At 40.7% G+C, this 22958-nt stretch overlaps 1 long non-coding RNA gene and 1 pseudogene across 1 annotated transcript in view; both read left to right on the plus strand.

Annotated features, from left to right (window-relative positions):
• LOC102259011 overlaps positions 1-876 on the plus strand; it is a 1381-nt pseudogene extending 505 nt beyond the window's left edge.
• Positions 877-13831: 12955 nt separating this feature from the next.
• Positions 13832-22958, plus strand: part of LOC106726397 — a 21540-nt gene continuing 12413 nt past the window's right edge. The window contains exons 1-3 of the long non-coding RNA XR_001362468.1: positions 13832-13853; positions 20713-20810; positions 20899-21050. This is a non-coding gene — a long non-coding RNA (uncharacterized LOC106726397). The remainder of the gene's footprint in view (positions 13854-20712; positions 20811-20898; positions 21051-22958) is intronic.

Genomic DNA, 22958 nt, shown 5'->3' on the forward strand with positions numbered 1-22958 from the left:
GGTCGCATCTTGGCACTCGTGCGGAACAGGAGCCTCAACTTGAGAAACGTGAAGCACTTCGTGCTGGACGAGTGTGACAAGATGCTAGAGCAGCCGGACATGCGGCGGGATGTACAGGAGATCTTTCGCCTGACGCCACACGAGAAGCAGTGCGTGATGTTCAGTGCCACCCTGAGCAAGGAGATCCCATGGAGGTGTTTGTGGACGACGAGACCAAGCTCACGCTGCGTGGGCTGCAGCAGTACTATGTCAAGCTCAAAGACAGCGAAAAGAACCGTAAACGCTTCGACCTCCTGGACATGCTAGAGTTTAACCAGGTGGTGATCTTCGTGAAGTCGGTGCAGCGCTGCATGGCCCTGGCCCAGCTACTCGTGCAACAGAACTTCCCAGCCATCGCCATCCACAGGGGCATGGCCCAGGAGGAGCGCCTAGCACACTATCAGCAGTTCAAGGACTTTCAGCGGCGGATCCTGGTGGCCACCGATCTGTTTGGCCGAGGGATGGACATTGAGAGAGTCAACATAGTCTTCAATTATGACATGCCTGGGGACTCGGTCACCTACCTCCACCGGGTGGCCTGTGCCGGTCGCTTTGGCACCAAAGGCCTGGCTATCACTTTTGTGTCTCATGAGAATGATGCCAAAATCCTCAATGAGGTTCAGGGTCGGTTTGAAGTCAATGTGGCGGAGCTTCCTGAAGAAATGGACATCTCCACATACATGGAGCCGAGCCGCTAACCACACACCTGACATCCCGGAGCCACCCTGCTTCCCACGTGCTGCTTCAAGTCCTCTTTCTAGGCGACAGTGGGGCTTTCTTGTTCTGTTCAAACACTGTACATTTGTGTAACAATAAATTTTTATTATGGAAAAAAAATAAAGAGAGAGAACCTGGCTGGAGAACCTGGCTATGATGATCAACTGAATGCTGTCTCTGTGTCCTTCATTCTTCGCCAACTCCGTCCACACCTATGGGAACCCCTGGACCTGTTGGGGATGGACCCCAACACCAAGATTGGGCAAGATACCCTCTTACCACCCCACTCCCATAGTATCTTGTATTTACTGCTATGGTAGCACAGTTTTTTTCATACTTGTCTCTTTCATGGGAGTCTAAGCTACTTAAGAGCAGGCACTCTTATCTTGTTCAGCTGTGGGTCCCCAGTACCTAGCACAGGGTCTGGTATTCATTATTTCATTCAGCAAATATTTCTTGAGTCATAACTGGGTACTAGGCACCAGCACAGTGGATAATGTGTGGAATGGGAAACCCTTGAAGGAGGTCTCTGAGAAACAAGGGGATCTGTGAAGTCAAAATTATTTCAACACTAAGACTATTTTTAAACCTTTTTGATTCTCATTCTCTCATGAGCATATAGTAGAGTTTTCCAGAGACTACATGAAGTGTGATAAGTGCAACAGATTGAATGCAGAAACATATAAATAATTTCAGCTAATTTTAAGCCAAACATTAAAGGGATTTGCAAAAATGTAAAACAGTACCACTCTTCAAACTAATTTCTTTTTGTTTTGCAAGATACGGTTAATTTTCATTAAAAATGTGTTATTTATGTTAATGTATAATGGATTTGTTATTTTTAATGAATAATATTTTTAAACTTCCTCAGTTTTAATTTCTAATAAGTATCAATATATATACTCCACATATACAAAAATTCTTTGGGGTCCTCAATAATTTGTAAGAATGTAAAAGGCTCCTGAGCCCTGATGTTTGAGAATTGCTGCACTAGCACCTCTTGTATATATGTCCAATGTAGATGTGGTAAATAATTAATGGATGTCAGTTTGCCAAGACACTGGCACGCAGGTGCTTAATGTTTCTTAATCGAAACTTCCCCAGAATATCTGAATAGCAAAAATACCCTTACTACCTGAATATGTATAAGTGAAAATATTTTGTAAATGAATATGCTTTGTCAACTATGGCATGTCATACAAACACTATTGTTTTAGTAATTTTCTGTGACAAATATGGACTAACATTCTAGCTTTGATAGTAGAACCAGAATTACCTATTATAATCTACTAGAAGCCCAGCGCGCAAAATCTCACGGCCCCACCCACCCACGTGCACCTCACCGTGCTTGAAGCCCCGCCCACCCGAGTAGGTCTTTGGTTGTTATGGCGTTAGGGCCAGTGGCTTTTTATAATATAGATAGTTGACTTGAAGATGAGAATTTTTATAGCCAGCCATGTCACATCAATCTAATCCATATAACAATATTATGAAATAGATATTACTCTCAATTTTTTTTAAATGAGCAAACCAATGTTCAGAGAAGTGATTTATTCAAGGCCTCCAAATTTGTAAGAACCTGAGACAAGATTCAGAGACCTCATGCTTTTCCAATACATAAGACCTCAAGTGAAGAGATTCATTTCTCTGTTGTCCTGAATCCTGTCCTCATTTGCTAGACATTTGGTCTGGTGAAAGGGTAAGATGGTTTTACAGTTTTCAAGTACTTTTACCTTTAGTGCAAGCAGAAGGACATGTGGATGGTTTTAGGTCTATATGGAGGTTTTCTTTGAGGACCAACTCACAACTGACAATATAAATGAGATGGCACTTCTCATAGAACAAGTCTGTCCTGTTTTCTACAATGACAGAGCTTAGCAGACAAAGTCAGGTTGGTGGTAGGGGTGGAGCTTGAGATTTCAGAGGTTTATTTTATGAAGTGGGTTAGACAATCTGCAATATTTCCCTGTTAACACTAATACCCAAATATCCAAAAAGCCCTCGAGTGCTTTCTGTTCCTCCTCTGAAGAACAGTAAGGGAGGACTGAGAAATAATGTTGAAAATAAGGAGCCATTAAATAACTAAATTTTTTTCTTGTGAAATTAAAAATATATAATTTCCTCAGAAGCTGAAACTAGTTTCATATGAATGAATATTGGAGTATATTTTGTTCACATCAAATTTAGAATATGAAACCTCAAGAGAAATATTTTACCATCCACAAAATCTCTTTTAAAATACAAATACATGGAATCAAGCAGTAGATGGTTTAAGTATCTTTGTACTTAACTATTAAGTATTTGAAAAGGAATAGTGTATTCCAGTATTAAATTCACAATTGAACAGTATAATTATTAGAAAAAGTTCTGTTGAGATCAAAAGAATGTAAAATATTTGATAGTGTTAATGTTCTACAAATAAAAGGAAATAGATATCGACGTGCCTTTTTATAGATTAATCTATACAATACAGGAAGTCAAGTGACATTTGCAAGGTTATAAAACTAATGAACAAAAATTAGAAAAAAATAAAGCCTACTTCCTCTTCCTTTGTAAAGATCAAACTTCACCCCACAGAGAAAGAGAAGCCAAAAGACATAGTAGTGATAACAAACAAAAGACAAGAAAACTAGAGAACCATGCAACTTGAAGACCAGAGATTTAACCAAACAGCAAAATAGCTGTTTAAATAACAAGTAACTCCCATTCTTAATTCTTTACCTTAGAAGGAGGGATTTTTTTCTTTTTCCCACCATCCAAGGAGAGAGTGGGGGAGAAAGCAGAGCAGAAATAGGATGTTTGGACCCTGACTGTCCAGAGAGGCCTGATTTATCTCAACTTATCACTGGAGGCTCAAGGAATGTTCAAATTCCAGGGCTGCCCTGGAGACTTAGTTCTTATGCAGATGAAAGCCCCACTTCCCTCTGAGGACCCCGTGTTCCTGGTAATAGACTGGCAGCCCAGTGGCCTCTGGGACTGAAGGCAGAGAGGAAGCCATTTACCTTGAGGTTTTCTTGCCAATCAGCACCTTGTTGTAGAGCTGTCCAATCTGATTACACAGTAAAAATACCACTGAGCACAATACCGGAGAAACATCCAAAGTACATAAAAAGAAAATCTATTATAAGTGTAAAAAGCCACTGTTGCCAACTCCCTTTGGCATTTTCTACCACTGAATCATGAACTGACTGAAATAGGAAATGGGGACACATGATTCTATGGGAAACCAGCTGCCTTCAGCAACCAGAGTTCATATATTGACTTTGGCAATGACTGAATGCCTCCTGCTGTATGCGAGGCTAGTGAAAGTGAATTGAACTGAACTTAAGGACTTTTATGTCAATGACATGCCCAAGGTTAGAGCAAGGCTATCATTTTAGCACGCAGTTGGAGCCTACCCGCTCCAAATCACTCTTCCTAGCAGACCTCTGAGTAAGCGACTGTTTCCTGAAAGCACACCTCAGAGAACCTCACATCCAGGAATACAGGAAATTCAGAGAGGAAGCAAATGCCTATGCCACACGAATGTGCTTTAGGTGAAGCAATTGCACTGGATCACCAAGGAGACTGGCTAGTAATAGTGAAAATAGTATGTTATTACTGCCTTCCTTTGTGCGGCTCCTAGCAACTTAGAGACTCTTTCTTACACTATTTCTCTAGTCATTTGACATTGATTGGATCCTATTTTAGTTACATAGTTAAGCATCTGATAAAAAAAGAAAAGAGAAAATAATGGTAATGTTAATTGTTACCCACGATGTGCCCATTTCATGGAAGGAATCGTGATTGAGATTTATTTATGGTTTTTAGTTTATTTTTTTCCTCCTTTGTTGTGCTTCCAGAAATTTGGTAGTAAATTATAACAGCTTGCCAGTCAACCACTATAAACAGATAAATAGATTTTATGAAACCAATATAATAGCCATCTTTATCATCCCAAATGGTAGGAATACAGCATTAAAAACTAATGTTGAGCTATAGATATTTCCCCCTGGAGTTCTTATTCCAAAAGGCTACATTTGTGCCCTACTAGAATATAATATTTTAAGATTTGGAAGAGACTTTATAACTCTAAATCAGCTACCTACCAAATTCAAAATCTTTCTCAAATATAACTTTTTATGTGACATACAAAGCCACAATGCCAACTATTAAAACTATAAATGTTAAATTTGAATTTAAATGAAGCAGATGTATTGTAGATGATGTTATATTACTTTAGAGCCCTCTAGTTCCCATATGGCATGGGTGTAACTCTGCTTTTTACAACTTATGACACACAAGTGAGCAAACTGTCCCAAAATCCTTATTTCTCATAAAAGTGTTCATTTAATTGTTTATTTCAGAATATGTTTTTGGTTTGAGTTAAATGTCAGTGACATTTAGATGCTGTCAGTGAGCACTAGACAATTAAAATGTTTTCTCTTGTAAAATGTAGCTGCTTTTGCAAATTTCTGGGCAAATATGATCATGAATTACCTTTGCTATGATACTGCAGACCTTGAAGGAGAACTAAATCTTAGCTATCTTCTCATCTTGTTCAAACCTAGCATAATGCCTTGCATGTAGTAGGCACCCAAATATTTTTTGGAAATAATTTTGATACTTTTAGGGTTCATCCGTAGCTTAGAAAACTAGAGTAGAAAAATCAACACCAAAAAAGGGCAAAAGAAAAAAAGTGGAACTTGAGTATTGCAAGGAAGAGATTATTATATTATCTTCATATTTGCTCCTTCATTTATTCCCAACTTCCATTACACACACATACATCTGAACACATTGAGGAAAAAAAGTCAGGAAAAAAACCTATACAGTTTCCCCCCACATTTCAAAAGACAGAGATTTCTTTGTTTCTTTAGCATCACCTTGAGACTTTTGTGTTTGTTTGCGGAATGGGAGGGAAGTTGGCATCACCTTGTTAGTCGCATGAATGGCTCAGCTGATAGTATCATTGGAAAGGTTGGGGGAAGAGAGCAGGTCTGCCTTACTTCTCCTTCAGCCCAGCTGCTGCTTACTCTTCTCCCTCCCTCCTGATCAGTTCTAGGTAACAGGCAGGCCTGACTCTTAGCTTCCCAAAGTATACTAACCTGTTGGAGAAAAGTAGGCAGAAGCTTTCCCAGATCCATGGTGCTTAAGCGACCAGAGTGGACTCTGGAAAGAAAACAAAGAGAAGGAAGAAATGCCCAAAGTAAAACCCTCTTTTCAATCACTGGCTGATACTCTCCATCTTCCTTTCTTTCTGTCACTAACACACAGCCATCTCCAGCAAAGTAATCTTCCACTTTATAAGTAAAAGGAATTGCTGACGTGAGAAAGAAGTATTAGGAGACCTTGAGACCAGTTATTCCAGCTACTGTGGCTGTGTGATTCTGGTGAGTCACTCTTCTTCAGGAAATTGAAAGAATGTCAAGTATGAGGATGGCTGTGGAGCAGAATGAAGATTGTCATTCTGCCTCATTTCAAGTTCCTTCTACATCTTTCTCACAGAAGCACAGATGTCACATGTAGTGAAGGCCGAGGGACAGAGGTGCCCAGAGAGAGAGACTGTGGTAAAACAAAGCTTCAAGAAGTGCATTAACCCCGGCTAGCCACTAGGTCAGCCGTGGGCAAACTACGGCCGGCGGGCCGGATCCGGCCCGTTTGAAATGAATAAAACTAAAAAAAAAAAGAAAAGAAAAAGACCATTTTAGAAGAAGAAAAACATCATTTTATGTAATGATGTTTACTTTGAATTTATATTAGTTCACACAAACACTCCATCCATGCTTTTGTTCCGGCCCTTCGGTCCAGTTTAAGAACCCATTGTGGCCCTCGAGTCAAAAAGTTTGCCCACCCCTGCACTAGGTTCATCTAGGTGATCTTAATCTAAAGATTTATCTAATGAATTTAAAATAATCTACAAAAGTGAGCTATTGACCCCCCCTCAATCAGTGCAAGAAATGTGAGAGAACTGATGTGGGAAGATTTTCTTCTGATCATTTCATAGTTTATATGATGAAAATAGAGGATATGTCAGTGGATAAATACCTTAATAGCTTCTTCCTGTTATCTAAATGCTGCACTGGAATGAGATACATAAAAAACAAATTGTTCACAAACATCCAAAGATTCTTGAGATTCCCCGGTGTTCACAGTAAACACCCCTTATTAAATAAACTGCAGTGAGCAAGGAGGGTAATGATGATAAAGAAAGGGACAGAAAGAGCATGGGGTCAAGTAAGTAGGGAGCAAGTGACTAGAACACCACATGGACCTCAACTCAAAGCAGAAGGGCCACCAAGGCTTTTTGAGAATAACCCCTCTATTAGTTTGCTAGGGCTCCCATAACAAAATACCACACCCTGGGTGGTGTAAACAGATTTATTTTCTCATGATTCTGAGGCTCAAAGTCTAAGGTCAGGGTGTCAGCAGGTTTGGTTTCCTTCCCCTCTGCTGTGTGATCACCCACGCCTCTGCTGGGATTTGGTTGGACAGGAGGCCCCTCCTCAGGGACTGGGGAAGAAACAGGGAAAATTGGGGAGGCTGGGGGCACAAAGAAAATGCTGGCAATCTCACTGTTTCCCGGGACATGCTGCTGGGAATAATGAGCACCCTGTGGGTCAGGAGTCATTGGGTGTTTTTGCTCACTAGTGAGTAGAGGTGGAAATAGCTGCCTGGTGCCTCCTGTGACCCTTCAACAGTGGTCTTCCTAGCTCACCCCTGGGTGATCCTGACAAGCTTGTGCCCAGTCCCTGTGGCACTGGGAGGGGCAGAGGAGTACAAGTCTGCAGTCGGAATAGAGTTTGGTTCCACTGCAGCTCATCCACTTACTGGCTGTCTGACCTTGGGCAGCCCACCCTATGTCCCAGGGCTGTCATGAGGATGAAACGAGATTATGTAAGTGAAGAGCTTTGCACAGTGCCTGCTACACAAAAGGGACCCAGTAGCGTGCAAGCAACCCTTTCTAGGTCCTTGCTGAGAACTCTGCCAGGACCAGAGCCCAGCTTGAACCATAGCCCAGTCAGCTCTGAGTCCTGACCGTTTGCCCAAATCCTGCTGAATTCTTTCTCTTGGGCCGTTTTCATATCCTTTCCGCCATCAGGATGCAGCTTCAAATACACATCCTGCCTGCCTTCCACCCACCAACTGCTTTCCAAGGATGGCCGTGCCAGCTTCAGTCAGACCAGAGTCAGCTCTGGGCCCCCTTACGGTGATTTAGACCAATGGTTCTCAACTCTTCCTGGGACCACGCCGGACCCAAACCGCTCTGTGTATGGAGCCTGAGCATCTGCACATTTTAAAAGCTCCCCTCCCCCACTGCAAGGGCCCCTTACTAGTCTTCACTCTTTTAAAAAATATATATATATATTTTTAAAAATTGATTTCAGAGATGAAGGGAGAGAGAGAGGGAAAGATAGAAACATCAGTGATAACAGAGAATCATTGATTGGCTGCCTCCTAGAGCTCTCAACCCGGGCATGTACTCTGGGAATTGAACCATGACCTCCTGGTTCATAGGTCCACACTCAACCACTGAGCCACCCCGGCCAGGCTGTCTTCACTCCCTCTTGCTTTCATGCAGAGGTTCCCTGCATGCTGTGTAATCAAGACCCAAGCATCTACTTTGCAGATAATGAATGCTTAACAAATGTTTACTGAGCAAGCGAAGTGTTAGGTGTTATTTATTTATTTTTGCCTTACAAAGCTATTTAGCTATGAGATTTTAAAATAACGGCACATACTTGTTCAATAAAGGTTGGTTTATGAATGATTAAAACCTGTTTTGGTGTGGATTCTTTGGGGGCAGGGTGGGGGGAATGACAATCATTTGGGAAAATGCCTGTGGGTAAAGAAATTCCACAGAAATAAATGAAATGACAGCACATGGAAGCGTTTTATGTAGCATGAAGGAATATGTGGAACAATAATGATGTACCATCCACATATTAGTGTCAGTACATTCTGATTTTTTCTGGAGAAAAGGGACCTCAGGTAAGCACTGTCTCAAAGATTACTGTGTAAGTCACCAGGAAAGAGAAAAGCAAAGAAAGGCTCTCATTAATCCCACCTATCCAAACACAACAAAGAGACATCTCCTTTTTTTTTTTCTTTTTTCTTGTTGTTATGAAAAATTTCTAACATATACAAAGTAGAGAGGATAGCATAGTGAAGCCTCATATCCACTGCACAGCTTCAACAATAATCAACATTTTGCCTATATTGGACCAACCCATGTGATGCAAAATAGGGTTTCTGAGTTTGCTTTCTAAATCTTTTAAAAGAACGTGTAAATAAATGCTTTAGGACTAGGTCAACATTCTCTGGGAGGGTTTAGGGATGGCATGTCCTCCAGGGCCCATTTACATATATTTTTCAACATCTGACTAACAATCCCTCTTTGAGTTGAGTGATTACCACATCCCAAACCCTGCGCAGTCTCCTGTTGAGTGTATATAATAGAGTCACTGTACTTGTCCTTGGAAAAACAACTTATTTATGTTTAGAACTTCAGAAAATTGTGACTGTGTCTCCATCTGGGGTACAAAGGACCAGTGAGTCCAGTGTGCTGTGGTCCCTGCACTCAATGGCTCCAGATGTGCCAGCCCCAAGACTTATATCAATGCAGAGGATGAGGGGGTGAGAGAGGCTGCAGGTCTGGATCCATTGACTGTGGAAAGAGTATAAACTTTCACTCTGCGGGTGAAAGTTTATACTCTAAGGCAAAACATTAGGCAGTGATGAGTCGTTTCACATTGAATCCAAGCAGTGTCTTGGGAATCACTGTTATTGGTTCAACCATTTAAGAACATGGTGACGTTACTGGGTTTAGCTTTCCTATCATTTCTTTTCTTCCAAGTAACAAGTTTTATTTTCTACTTTTACAACAAGGTCACCAGGTACTAAGTTGTACCCTCTGACAGTGGGAAGATAGTAATATTAATTAAACTATTCTTTGAGAGGAATCTACCAGATCATGCTTATTGAATACAGTTTCACATTAAGCACATGGCTCAATATATATTTGTTAAATGAACAAGGTTGCGTGTCTGCCTTCCAAGTATATTTCTAGCTACTCATATGTTTTAATACTATATTAGTGTGGGTTTTTGTCATGTGAAAAAAAATCTCAGCTAGAACTAGTGTATTCTTTGGGATTCAAAATCCATGTTGATAACCTTTTCAACTCTTTGGCCTCCTTTTCAACTCTCACTTCCTTACCTTGTCTCTGTGACTCCATCTCATTCTACCTCAGGTCCTCTGAGTGTAGCCACAACTTAGTTTTCACTATCAAACTAGAAAAGTTTTCTCTGACCACTACCCACCAGTCTCTCTCTCCTGTTACCTCACTCCTGACCCACTCTTCACCTTTGTGGACACAGACTTTGTGCTCTTTATGCATAATTTCTGTTCCTGGCCTCTCGGGACATCTCAGGCACCTCACAGAGCTCAGGAACAGTTCTTCCCACTGCACTCACAACTGCATCCCAATGACCCTCATCTCCTGAGCTCCTGTCCCATCTGTCCTGCCAATCCCCAGCCCTGGTTAAGGCAACCATCTGTTTCTTCTCCCTATTCTAGGCGGCTGAGTACTTCAGGACAAAGTAGCTTAACCAGGTGGATTGGATGCTCTAAAATGTATTCCAATTTTTCTGGGGATTCAACAAAGCCAGAAATTCCTTTTCTCACCCCTCATCAACTCACTCTTAAAATACACATAGCTGCCATTCCATCTTCAGCACCCCCATTAAAGTTCTATACCTACCTCCCCCCGCTTTTGCTACCAACTTCACCAGAAGCTGGAGATCATCTGGTATGAATACTATAAAAATTTCACTTGTCAAGAATTATTACCCATTCCCTTTCTCTTTCCTCTAGTTTCTAAAGAATTTTCCTGACTTCCTTCTGAAGCCAGTGCTCCCACCTATCTTTTCCCTCTTCCCTCCCCAGGTCCTTGACTTTGCTCCCCCTCCATTTGTCCCCTTTGTCTACTTCCCTTCCATGTTCTCGGACTGCTTCCCTTTTTGTCCCTCCCTTGATACCTACAAACCTTTTCTTTCCTGTTTTAATTCTCTACCTTGATTCTAATTTCTATTCATGGTATTTCTGTCTCCTTCCTGTTCACCCACAGTTTTATCCACTTTTTTCTTCAATCCTCAGCACCATTAGCCTACAGAAAGTGCTAATGCCAAAAACCAACCTTTTCCTAGACCTTCTGCTAAAATTCTGTTTTCAGTAGAATTTGAAAACATTCCCCACCATCTTCTTGCTGGAACTCTGACCTCCCCTGGAGCCCTTGTTACATCCTACTGGCTCTCCTGCCCCATGGATGGCTTTTGTTGAGTTTCTGTCCTGAATCCCTACATGCTACCCCCTTAAAACAAGCCCTTTAAATATAAACTTTCTGAAGATTCGGTGTTCAGTTCTGTCTTAACTCTTGACCGTCCTTTGGTAATCTCCTATCTTACAGCTTGAGCTACCTAGCTGTTCCCTTGCAGTGGTTCTCAGCCTTCTGGCCCTTTAAATACAGTTCCTCATGTTGTGACCCAAACATAAAATTATTTCCGTTGCTACTTCATAACTGTAATGTTGCTACTGTTATGAATCGTAATGTAAATATCTGATATGCAGGATGATCTTAGGCGACCCCTGTGAAAGGGTCGTTCGACCGTCAAAGGGGTCGCGACCCCCAGGTTGAGAACCGCTTCTTTAGCGAATGGCTCACAGCTCTACCTTTACCCTCATCTGTCTTTCCCTAGTCAGACCTGTTCCTAACCATATGCTGAGCCTCCCACACTGATATGTTGCAGACACCTTATACTCTGATCTAAATTAAACTCATCGCTTTCCACTGCTGTGTTTTTGATCTTGGCTAATCAACCCAATGAAGTCTCCTTCCATCCTTATCTTTCAAATCATCTCCTGTTCACTACCCTTCTTCAAATAATTGGCTAATATAACAAATAATAACATGTTAAGAGGAAGGCACAGTGCAAGTGAAAAAATATAAGCAAACACCACAGGAGCTTCTGATTTTAATTAAAAGAAAATGTATGTGAAATGCTTATTATTTGATACAGACTAAGCTCTCAGTAAATGTTACCTAATATTATACAGCAAGTAAAGGGGCTGGAAAAAACAATGTGCTTTTTTCTATGTAGCCTACATAATTTTGTGTGATAGCTGATACTAACTTTGAACTGCATTCAGTTTTAAGTCAGTTGGATATGTATTTTTATGATAATTTCAAGAGCAAGTAACAAAGAGTAAAGCATGTGAGGAGCAGCATGATATAATTAACCACGTGCACTATTGATGAGGACTTGGCTTCCCTCTGTACCACTTGATATTCAGCGAAATAAATAATGGTGATAATTGTCAGATTCCTAACAAAGACATCTGCTAAACCAGACAACTCAGGCAAAGCTGTTTGCTACTGACAGCTTGCTTCAAATGTGAATGTTACCATTAAGAAAAAAATAGAGTTTTCATATTTATCACATTACCTAATCTGTTGTGTTGGCAGTGTTTCATCTGGGGACCCAAAGACCTGATAATTAAATTCAACGTTTAAACTTCTACATTTGCTTAAGGGACCATTAGAAGATCTTTCCCTTTTTTGTTGTTGTTTTAGTGTAAATGCAATATATCTACACAATAAAAATAGAATCCAACAATGAAGAATGGTAGCAACTGAAGAGTAAAAGTCTCATCCATTCTCCCTCCTACCATTCCTCCGCTCTAGAGATTATCTTTTGAATCATTTGCTATGTAAAAATCACATGACAAAATAATAAAAATCAACCAATGCCCCCTTATTTTATATATGGCCTTGAATTTCAGAAAACTCCAATGGAGCATAAAGACTAAGACAGATCATTACATGTTTAGATTTTTCTCTACTTGTCAATATCATCATTGAAAAGGTCTCCATTTCAAAGACCAGAAGAATGGAAAGGCTTACTCTCTTTTTCCTCATCTGATGATCAATCACTAAGAAGTAGCTGAAACAGAAAGGTCCCTCATCCTGGGCTGGAAATTGTTGAGGATCCTACTCTTGCCTTCCTTTGGCCCAGCCCCACCCATGGAGATAACATGCCCACTCAGAGCCTGTGTGCCCTCTACCAGACCATATTTGGGGTGACCTGGATAGAAGAATGAATTTCCAGCTCACGTGGTCCAAGCAACTTCCATGGCTTCTTCCCACCTCTTTCCTCACAAGGATGGGGAGGCCATGGGCAGGGGAACAGGTCCCCTCCTCCTCCTCCTCCTCTTCCTTGCTATTTTCTGGTATGGATGGAACTCTGAAGACTCTGAGAAATCTAAATTCAGCCCTAAGCTTTTAGGTTGTTATGAAGATGTCAAGGGAGGAGGATTTATTTAACAATTTTTTAGCTTGACTTACAGCTTTAAAGTATTGAATTCATTATATTCTTTTAACCGGGGCTGCCTTTAATGTTAGGAGGTGGGCCTGATTTGAAGATAATATCATTGTGAAGCTCACATAGTTACATGCCTTATCATTTGAATTGTGCTTCTAACAGTTCTTTGAAATAAAGGCAAAATAAATCTAACTCTTCAAATCATTAGGGTTTGGTTTTATTTTAAATGAATAACTTTCAATTTCAAATTATTCAGCCCCTCTTTATATCTACAGTTGAAATATTCAGTGAAGGGATATCCTACTAGAGGTAGAACATAAAATGACTTTGTTAATCTTTTTAGAAAATAACGTTCATAGTTTGCACTTCATTTCTAATAGTTATTTATGGACCTCTCTTTTTTTCTTCTATCCACTAATTATCTTTCTTTCAATCAATAATAAGAGTTTTTCAAAACAGAAAATTTTATTTAGACCTACCCTCATTTTACTGAAAAAGAAACTGGCAATACTATGGAAGGGTCACATGATTTTTTTTTTTTAATCGCTGTCGGGATCGCTCTTCTGCCTTTATTTTATTGTTTTTGGACATTTTTGAGTGCCGTGGTTTGGATGGCGCTTTTTGTCTCATTGCTGGGTTTTAAGGTGTGTTTTTTTCCTTCTTCATCCCTCTATGACCACTATGGAATTCTAATTTGAATCATGTTTGGATTGAAGCCGCCTCTGTATTACTTACCAGGTAAGTGAGCTGAGCGCCTCCCCGAGTCCCTCGAGGCGCCGGCAGGTCACATGATTTTTTAAGCCAAGTCATTTAGGAGTTTTGATTCATAAAAGTTTGGCAGGCTGCAATTGGTTGGATTTTCACTTTGTAGTTATTTTTTAAATGAATCCATAGAGATGTAAGGGATGGAAAGATTCATCATTTGAGGAAGGGAGTTGTTTTTCAACAATAATCACATTTATCCAGGGATCATTTCATTGCTTATTCATAGAGGGTTCTATAGGCAGGGTTTGTGTTTTTCTTCCTCATGCTATTCTCCATCACCCTGCTATTCCCACTCTAGCCCTAATATATGACCACGGTTGTTAGGTACTTGTGTGTGCATGCAGGTTTCTCTAGGCAAATACAAGGCCTTATATGACTGCTTTTAAAAAATATATATTTTATTGATTTTAGAGAGGATGGGGGAGGGAGAGAGAGATAGAAACATCAACGATGAGAGAGAATCATTGATTGGCTGCCTCCTGCACGCCCCCTACTGGGGATCAAGCCTGCAACCCAGGCATGTGCCCTTGGTGGGAATCGAACCTGGGACCCCTCAGTCCGCAGGCTGACGCTCCATCCATTGAGCCAAACCAGCTAGGGCATGACTGCTTTTTCACTTAACAGCCTTGCAGATCTTTCCTTATCAGTTCAGAGAGCTTTCTATTCTTTCTTGAAGAGTGCATGGAATTTATTCCATTATATGACTATTCTATAATTTATTTTTATTAATAACTTTGATTTCTTAAGAACTTTATAGTTAAAAAATTGTGAAGACAGTACAGAGAATTTCCCTCTTTTAGTAACATTTTATTTTTAGCATGGTACACATTACAATTATTGAACCAATATTGACACATTATTAATTAAAGTTGATACTTTGTTTGGATTGCTTTAGTTTTACTATTATTAACTAAAGTTTATACTTTGTTCTAATTGCTGTAGTTTTACCATTTTCTGTTCCAGGAGCTCATATTACATTAGTCATCATGTCTCCATAGGCTCCTCTCGGCTGTGACAGTTTCTTAGACTTTCTTTGGTTTTGTTGGCCTTGACAGTTTTAAGGAGTAACTGGTCATGTATTTTGTAAAATGTCCCTGAGTTGAGGTTTATTTTTATACAAATGTATTTTCCACAAAGAAGTCTTTGGATGAATGATAGATTTTTTTTTCTTTTTTTTCTTTTTTTTTTAAAGTGTATTCTAAAGTAAGATATATTTTTTTTTCTTCTTTGTCAAAATTGTTTTTATTTTTTTTAAATTTTTTTATTGCTTAAAGTATTACAAAGGGTATTACATATGTGTCCTTTTTTCCCCCGCCCTTGACAGGCTGCCTCCTGCACGCCCCCTACTGGGGATCAAGCCTGCAACCCAGGCATGTGCCCTTGGTGGGAATCGAACCTGGGACCCCTCAGTCCGCAGGCTGACGCTCCATCCATTGAGCCAAACCAGCTAGGGCATGACTGCTTTTTCACTTAACAGCCTTGCAGATCTTTCCTTATCAGTTCAGAGAGCTTTCTATTCTTTCTTGAAGAGTGCATGGAATTTATTCCATTATATGACTATTCTATAATTTATTTTTATTAATAACTTTGATTTCTTAAGAACTTTATAGTTAAAAAATTGTGAAGACAGTACAGAGAATTTCCCTCTTTTAGTAACATTTTATTTTTAGCATGGTACACATTACAATTATTGAACCAATATTGACACATTATTAATTAAAGTTGATACTTTGTTTGGATTGCTTTAGTTTTACTATTATTAACTAAAGTTTATACTTTGTTCTAATTGCTGTAGTTTTACCATTTTCTGTTCCAGGAGCTCATATTACATTAGTCATCATGTCTCCATAGGCTCCTCTCGGCTGTGACAGTTTCTTAGACTTTCTTTGGTTTTGTTGGCCTTGACAGTTTTAAGGAGTAACTGGTCATGTATTTTGTAAAATGTCCCTGAGTTGAGGTTTATTTTTATACAAATGTATTTTCCACAAAGAAGTCTTTGGATGAATGATAGATTTTTTTTTCTTTTTTTTCTTTTTTTTTTAAAGTGTATTCTAAAGTAAGATATATTTTTTTTTCTTCTTTGTCAAAATTGTTTTTATTTTTTTTAAATTTTTTTATTGCTTAAAGTATTACAAAGGGTATTACATATGTGTCCTTTTTTCCCCCGCCCTTGACAGATTTTTTTTTCTAATCATTTACTATTACCAACAATGCTTCCTCAGTAGCAGCACACCTCACAGGTTGCCTCTGCAATGTTGCGTCAGCCACTTCGCATATCTCAGGTAGAGGAGATAAACTCCCAAGGTGGCATGGCAGGTTAAACGGAAATGCTTTTGTAATTCTGACACTATTGTCAAATTGTCTTCCATAAGGACTGTGCTGGTTTATACTGTATGTACGAGAGTGCCCATTTCTTGACAGCTTTGCCAACAAACTTTCAGAGTTTTGCCTGTCTGATGGGGAAAGTTGGTATCTCAGCATGTTTTTTTAACGTTTATTATAAATGAGGATGGAGTATTTTATACATATTATTGCTTATTGTCAATAGATTTTCTTCCATTATATTTGCTAAGCATCTTTTTCTCGTGAATATAAAAGCTATTGATTTCTGTATAATAATTTCATAAGTTAGATATTTTAGCTGCAGGATGCTTGTCATGCACCCCATGTTCAATCTTGTACTCATATTAAACATATGAGAATTCTAAGACACAAAATTTTAATTTAAAAATAAAACTTTAATTTAAAAAATTAAAAGATAAGGTTGAACATAGATGAAGGTGAAAGAATGTTTTCCTCCTTAGAATTTGGCTGCTATTGGAATTAGTTTTTCTGTCAGTGCTAGGTTGCTAGCACGTAGTCGTCAGATGATCACATTATATCATCGAGCAGTAGAGGCATGTTACATTTCAGGTGAATAATAATACAATTCATGGCATAAAAATCAATAGCATATACTCTAGAGTCAGATTGACTGGACTCAAATTCTAGCTTAACCACTCACTAGCTGTGTGACATTAGGCAAGTTAATTAATGTCTCTGAGTTCTTGGCACCTACTAAGTATAAAAATGTACCACTACTTTACAGTGCTCTTTAAATCTTACCAAGGACTTTCAGTTATATTAGTTCACTTTTACCACCAACAGCACTTGGTATATGACTGCTTCACACTTCATTGTCCCTAAAGTGGACTATGAGATTAGGGGATGTGATACTGTCCTGTACCCATTGCTGGGCCATGTTGTTCTATCATACTACCTCTAAGCACTAATCTGGAAATGTATAAACCATTAGTTCTTTCCTTAACCATTTGTAGGCCATAAGCGTCTATAGACACAAGTGGCGGACCTTTTTTAATTAAATTCAAAATATCGTGGCAGTTAACTGGTTAAATATAAGGGTAATCTTGGGGGCACTTTGTCACATTTCTATTTATCATAAGTAGAATTATGAATAATTATTGATATTGTAGAGTGTTCTCAAACATATGATTCTTAATGAATTCAACTTTGGCCTTCTTTATTGTTTGGGTAGTTTGTGGTTTTTTTTTCAACTTTGGCCTTTTATAGACAATGGCTATTCTTTGGTCAGGAATGTCCTCTTGATTAGCACGGATGTCCCTCAGGAGCGGCTGCGGCCTGGGAGGCTGCCCTGAGATAACACAGGCTTGGGATGCAGAGCCCACTTAATTCATCTTCCTCTTGAAGGCATTTCAAATTTTAACTTTCCCCATAAAGGTATTTTTTTCCGCATTTGAATCTATGCTATGCATTTCTCGACTTCATCACTTAATTAAACAGCAATTCAAAAAACCTTCCAAGGTTGATAAGTTTGATCTTTGGGTTAAAGATAAACATATATGCTTTTCCTCTCTCTGGCTGGGCCTCACTCTTCAGCTAAGACACAGAGCATATGTCTTACATTAGAGAATCTTATCAGGCTCAGAAGATGCACTCCCATTTCCTGCTCATACCACGCTTACGTGCTGCAGAGCTAAATTATAATCATAGCCACTGTGCTATTTTTAAAGTGCAGTTACAGTTGGAGTTCCTGGCTTCCTTCTAAAACCATGACCATACTGCCACTCTCCTCACAGTGTTTCTATGCTGAAATAAGAAACATTTTAGTGCTAACATCCAATAACCCTTGCTACCTTGCTGAGAAGTTTATTTGATAAATAAGATGTACAAGAAGTCTCTTTGAAAACTGAATAACGTGCTTCCATGTCTAAGTTGCATTCACTTGTCTAACTGAGAGATGGGGTGGGGGTGGGTAGTTAATCTGACAAGCTAATAGAAACAAACAAACCTTGTTTTATAATGAAGCAATAACCTTGATGTATCCTTTAAGCCAGGTGAAGCCGAGGTTTGCCATTTATCTGGAAAAAAGGGAGCTTGCAAAGTTGAGTCTGCTTACTTATTGTCGTGGGAGTTGGTGTTGGCTGGTTTTTGTTTGCTTGCTTGAAATATCTGGCTTGCTGATTACAGTGTTTAAATAAGCTAGATAATGCTGTGCCGTGTAGGTTCAGCCGTGACCTGTTGCTGGTTTTCACATGTGAGAGTCTGGGCATAAATCATGCTCAGAAGAGTCCTCCTCCTGGTTTCATAATTCAGCTGAGAGACAGAGTGCTCAAAGGGGAGAGGAGGGAGATTGAAGTCAGACCCAGAACAGAGACCTGCATTTTCGTTATTAATATTTCCATTTGACAGAAATTTTTATCGCTGAGAATATAAATGGGCACAGATAAAAGGATAGGTCAGCCAGCCACAGGATAAATCTCTTTCAACTCAGCCTGGAGAAGTTGTTCTTCATATGTTTCACTCTGATGTTCTTCTTCAGAGCCCTAATTTTGGCATCAGAAGTTGGATCATTTGGGTTCAAACATCTGTTGTTTCTGGATGGCTTTAAAATTCCATCGTGAGCTCAAAAATGCTCAAATTGCAAGGCATGTCATTCTGAGAAGTATCTTTCGGTGTGTGTCTGCCCTGCTCTCTCACGGATCTTCCACGAACACTTCATCTGGGCCTCCAATTTCTGCTCTTTTTCTACGTGGGATAGTAACGTAAAGTGTTTGTTTCTTGCACTTGGATCTCATGGAATGCCTTTCCCTGCTAAGTTTATTCTTTATGTGTTTGGAATGCGCTGGAATGTATGCTAATACTTTTCAAAGTCATCACTTGCTGCTTTTCCTTTTCCTGCTTGCCGTTGCCTGACTGCGCCATACCAATTTCTGTTAGAACATTACAAGTTCTAGCAAGATTTTTTTTTTTGGAGAAAGATAAATGCAATCAAATAACCCTTAAAGGGCAAATGTAGTACAACTCCTTTTTCTGAGAAAGCCTTATAGCTTTTTCCCATTCCGTGAAGCACCCCAACTAAGAGGTATGATTACAGGCAGAAGCTGAGTTAGCACAATAAATATCCTCATGTTGGAAAAAAGTATTTGATGAACAGATATTGAAGAGGGTCAAGTTCTTGCAAGTTCTAGCAAGATTTTTTTTTTTTGGAGAAAGATAAATGCAATCAAATAACCCTTAAAGGGCAAATGTAGTACAACTCCTTTTTCTGAGAAAGCCTTATAGCTTTTTCCCATTCCGTGAAGCACCCCAACTAAGAGGTATGATTACAGGCAGAAGCTGAGTTAGCACAATAAATATCCTCATGTTGGAAAAAAGTATTTGATGAACAGATATTGAAGAGGGTCAAGTTCTTGTGACTTTCCCACCAAGCCACTGAACTCCCTAGCTCTGCGTTCTTCCAAAACTATTGAATACGTCTTAAAGTCAAAATCCAGAGTAGCATTTCAGTGGGGGAGACCACACCATTGCTGATTTGACTGGGATTCAGAGTCATTTAAAAACAGCTGGAGCTAGGACAACCCTTCAAGAGTGAGTCTTGGTGCCCTGGCTGGTTGTTCAGTGGTTAGAGCGTTGGCCCACCGACCCAACAGTGGAGGGTTCCATTCCTGGTCAGGACATGTATCTTCGTTGTAGGCTTCACCCCTGACCCCCATCAGGGTGCGAATGGGAGGCAACCAATCGATGTGTCTCTCTCACTTCGATGTTTCTCTCTCTCCCCATCTGTCTTCCGCTCCATCCTCTCTAAAAAAATCAATGGAAAAAATGTTCTTGGGTGAGGATTAAAAAAAAAGAGTGAATCTTGGCATTGATCTCCCACACGAAGTCAGATATCTAAAGAAAACAGTTTGGGAGATTTTTTTTCTTTTGTACACAAACTTCATGTTTTCTCTCTCAGTTCTCTAATCGTCATAAATTATTGTAGAATGTACTATCCTAAGAATGACAGTTTATTAAATAAGTGATTTATAGCAAAACTAAATAAACCCAGGGAAGGTCTCGGCCTTGGAGGGCCCTCCGGTCTTAGCGGCTAATTCTTGACTTCTCAGTATCCGTGCCATTCCCATGGTAGCAGCCGCTCCTTCAGGGTCAGGGGTGACTGCCATGCGGGCCATTAATCTTGGCTTGGCCCCTCTGACTGCTTTATCTCTAGATGCACATAACATGCTTTAAACCCACTCGGCCACTGACTTCTTGGACTTCCCCCCCTCGGTCTCAGCTCTGCTTCTCACAGGAGTAACTGTGATAGCTGGAAGGCTGCCCATCAGAGTGTGCAGTATGGTTTCCACTTTCCTCCAAGCTCTTTAAAAAAACATCGCACACACATTAAAGGGTTGCTCTTCTTCAGAAATTTACTGTTGGAGCTGAGAGGGTCATATCAGGTTTGCATCCTGCCTGCTTTTGTTATGTGTAAAAATACTGGCTACTGGATCCCGAGTACCTTGCTGGGCTGTTTCATCTTTGTCTTTGGCAGGAATGGCCAGGCACTTGTCACCAGGAGCAGAAGGGTTGAGAGCTTACGCCCCGACGTGAGGCCCACCTGTACTGGGGAGCTGGCTCTGCCACGTCCTAGTAAGTGACAGGTGGCTCTTGTTTAGCCCTGGAAGCTTTGGTTAAATAAGATAATGTGTGTAAACCTCTTGGCATGTGTTTTGTGCAGAGTCCTTGCTCAAAATGCCAGCCAGGGGGAGTTGCATGGATCTGTGCGTGGAACCGAAGGGAGGAGGGCAGCTGCTCCTTGGAGAATCTGACCTTCACAGCTTCTGGAGCAGAAAGACTGTTTCTACAGAAGAGCCCAAGCAAACCTCTGACGTAAGTTATTTACACTGATAGCACATGTTTATGCAAACGAGCCAACAAAATCTACGGGGCGGCTGTTTCTTAACACCGCTCCTAGAATTAATAATTGCTGTTTCAAATCCAAGTGACCACATGCACGGACAGCCCCAGCTCAGGTGGAGCCTGTGAGTCTGTGACGTGGTCAGTGGCTGCACAGTGACCTCAGGCAGCGGCCGGGTGGCCGGGATATCAGACACCTGCTTGGCCTTTGAATCTGGGGCTGGTAAATCTGTCTGGCAAGGAAACTTTTCTAAACCATGGACCCTTAAAGAATGTGGAGAAAGCTATGCCCAGATAAACATGTGTGGTAGGAGGCAGGCGAGAGGGGAGAGAGAAGAGAGACAGAGACTCTGGTAAAGACTCTGAGAGAAAAGAGAAGAAAGAGAAGGAAGAGATGAGCCACGCAGCCAGAGTGGGAGCAAAAACCAGAGAGGCAATAAAATACCGGGCTCTGGATTCAGACATACTTGATTTTAAGTCCTTGCTTTCAAGCTGTGTGATATGGGCAAGTTCCTTAACTTTCCTACGGCTCAGGGTCCTTCTCTCTAAAGAGGCACCACACGAACACCCACTTCAGGAGGCTGCCGTGAGGCTCAAGTGAGAGCGCGCATTGGAAAGCATGGGGCCCAGTGGGCATGTGTTTTCTAACTTTCTCACCTCATGGCACATTGAAGACCCTTCCTCATATATGGCATTTACGTTTATTTATTTACTTAGGTGTTAGTTTTATTAGCAAGAGGCATCCCTGGAACCAAATGCACATGGTCCTGTCAATCTGGAAAAATTCTTATTGCTGTTTTCGTAGGAACAATTGCAGATAAGTGATGCTGGGCAGCTTGTATCTCTTCTAAAGGGCTGGCTATACCATTTAAAAAATATATTGACTAAATGGTTCAAACACCAAAACAGGAGTCACAAGGCATTCATGTATTCATTCGTTTATTCTGAGGTCAGAAAGAAACTCGATTTTTAGCATCTGGTGATTTTAGTCTAGTAAAGATTTCTGAATACAAGGTACAGCCAACAGAAAGTGGGGTCTTCATTTATCCTATTTGCTAGCTAATACCCAGGATGAAATGGGAGAGGGAGAAAGAATGTGGGGAGAGGACTGCCTGTTGACACATCAGCAAGAACTCCGTCACTTCTCACATCTTCCTTCCCCTCTGCTGTGCGATCACCCACGCCTCTGCTGGGATTTGAAGCATGGCCTATTATTTATAGATTGGAATCAGGGTAGGAGGATGAGGCACCAGGTCTACTTTCAGCCTCAGTCTCTAATAACGCTCAAACTCTAAGTAGAGGTTGTGTCCCATTTGCTGCCTTCCCATCACTTCATAGTACGCATAAGGGTCACAGACCTGTTCTCTCCGGCTCCGTCTTCCTCTGGGGCAGATAAAGCTGAGATTGCACCATCACAAGCAGTTCAACCAATCGTTATGTATAAACCGCAGCCCTTTTACAATAAACAGGGAAGCTCACAAGCCTACATTAGTCCCGCCTTGTCTGCGGCATCAGGGCCACAGAGCCCCTCTCTCCTTGGAAGTAAATCTCTGCTCTGGTGGTAAGCAGATGCCCTCCTTCGGGAAAGTATTTCACAAAGATGGAGTGTGCGTGTGATATACAAACATGTGTAATCGCTTTAGAAGGGAACTGTCCACTGCACGCCCGGAAGCTGGAGCACAGGAAGACAGAGTACCACCGTCTCAGGAGAAGCAGTGAGTGCTCCGGCCTGGGATCCTTGATCCCGGCCATGAGTAGCAGAGCCCATGTGAAGAAAAGACCGGCGAGTTTTCCAACCGGACGTGCTATTTTATTTCAGCAGAGCCGACTGCTGGGAAACCCCTGGAGGCCCTGGCAGCTGCGTCTTGTCTTTAGTATGAA

The sequence above is a fragment of the Myotis brandtii genome, unplaced genomic scaffold (assembly GCF_000412655.1).
Source record: "Myotis brandtii unplaced genomic scaffold, ASM41265v1 scaffold260, whole genome shotgun sequence".
NCBI lineage: Eukaryota > Metazoa > Chordata > Mammalia > Chiroptera > Vespertilionidae > Myotis > Myotis brandtii.